The sequence below is a fragment of the Hipposideros armiger genome, unplaced genomic scaffold, assembly GCF_001890085.2.
Source record: "Hipposideros armiger isolate ML-2016 unplaced genomic scaffold, ASM189008v1 scaffold_761, whole genome shotgun sequence".
NCBI lineage: Eukaryota > Metazoa > Chordata > Mammalia > Chiroptera > Hipposideridae > Hipposideros > Hipposideros armiger.
The window spans coordinates 439,411-441,675 of NW_017732111.1; positions in this window are offsets into that span (position 1 = coordinate 439,411).

The window sequence follows — 2,265 nt, forward strand, 5'->3', positions numbered from 1 at the left end:
CTTCCAAACATATTATATTCTCACTTATCTTAGTTTATGGCTATATAAGATAGGCTATCAGACAGCCAGACTAAACAGCTGGATGTTTATCTCTGGAGATGTATTGGGAGTGAGTTACTGACCCTTGAGCAAGATAAGAATGGCACATAGTCCATAATATGCTGTTTAAACTTGGTGAAAGCATGTTCTACACAGTTGGGAGATGTTCAATTAGATGGGTTGTGCAACTTGGCTTACGTGAGCAGCTGTGTATGAAATACCCTGCTACAAGTATCTGTGTAGGCCTTCCTGAAATCATGACAGCTGGCTCAAGCCTTGATGGTTCATAATCTGAAGGGAAATCCTGTGAAGAGGCTGAGAAAGGATTCTGGGGGCAAGGCAGTGCTTTCTTGAAAGAGTTGGACTCCATGATTTCCTGAATGTTTTCCTGTTGCGCTATGTACTTTACCTTTCCTAAACACTAAAGACAGTTAACTCTGTAGAGACTTTGGGAGTCCTTTCAATTTTTTACTCTTGTAATTGGTGCAATGATTCTTAAGTCATTGTCACATTTTAAAATAATATAATTTATTAGCTTTCATTATAGTATTCAGTTGTTACATTAAGACTAGGCCTCAAAATATTAAAGTACCTTTTTGAACAAAACTATTTTCAGCTTTCCTATCATGTCCTTCCCCTCCCACCCACTTGAGTATCTATCAAGACTAAAAGCAACCTGCAAAAGGTAAGAACGCCCGTGTGGATGGTTTTACCACTTGGAAAGCTAGGAAGAAATAATGAAAAATGAGATGTGGGTGAAATGGCATCATTTTGAGTTGATCTCTGGTGTTTCAAATATCCACCTGGCTTCAGAGCAATACATTTGAAAGAATAAAGGAGATTCTTTTGTGGTCATATAATTCTATTTAATTATACTGTTTGATTGATGATTAGTATTTTTGTACCTTTTATTTCAGTTGAAAGTTCAGAAGGCTAATTTGAATTAAGTAAAAACCGGAAGGTTTTATCAGTATAGAAAATCAAACAGCAGAAAAGGCATTAGTAGGCATGCATAGATATGTACTCATTCTTCACACCTTTACCATGAAAAATACCATACTCTCCAACACCTTTTGAAAAAAATCTAAGGCATGGAGTTCTACTGACTAACTTCAGATCATGGATCTATTACTTGGACCAAAAATCGCTGCATTTGGAAGCAGATGTTACAATCTTATCTGGCATTAGAACCTCGAGTTGGAAGTGAGGAGGAAATAGCTCCCCAATGAGAGAATATCAAAGCATTGATATTTTCATGGGCATACTTTTGTGAGGTAGGCTTCCTTCAAGTACATATCTACCCTCTGCTACTTTGAAAAGAAACAAAAAATCACATATGGAATCATACAGTGATATATGTATGGCTTTTCACTGATCTTTTTTAACCAAATAATTTCATTTAAGTAAATAGATGCTGCTACTTTATAGGAAATAAGAATAGCTGAATGAGCTTTACAATTCTGTAGACATAAATAAAAATATAAGATTTTAATAACTGTGAAATGGCTATCTAGCACGTTTAAGTCAGCTTTTGTAGTAAATGTTTTAACATCAAAGATAAACAAAAACAATAACTTTAAATTAATTAATATTTTTCTACTGTGCAAAATAAACATAAGAAAATAGCTCAAATGATATTATGGTGGCACAAAGACAGTTCCACTCAAAAGTCAATCTCAGTTAATGAGGAGTTCCAGACAAAATTATAATTGAAGTTAGTTGCTTATCTTCCATACAAATGTTGCCTAAGCAGGGACATCCAAATCACCTTACAGCCATGTATTTCACCATTATTGTGTGCCATATTCTGTGATCTATGCTAAAGCCATCCCCTCAGAAATATAAAAGCACAAATGAAGCCAGGACTGCAGTTAGCCACTTACTCATTTCCTCAGGTTAGGTACAATGGTGACTACATTTTCAAAATTATCAGGGCCACACAGACATTGCAGCTGAAGGATAAGATCCAATTTTAAAACAATCTGTTTAACTGTAAGCCATTTTAATGACACAAATGTCCATCATAGTAATTAGCATCTTGAGTGATGATGCTATGAATACAAAGAAACACTAAAATAAAACATTTATGACATGAGACCAATTTGATGAGAAAAAGCAAACTATGAATGAAAATTTAGGGTTGGTTTTTAAAAAATATTTGCTTTTACTGCATGTACCCATATTTGTGAATTCCATTTAATTAGAAGTGACATAAAATGAAATAAG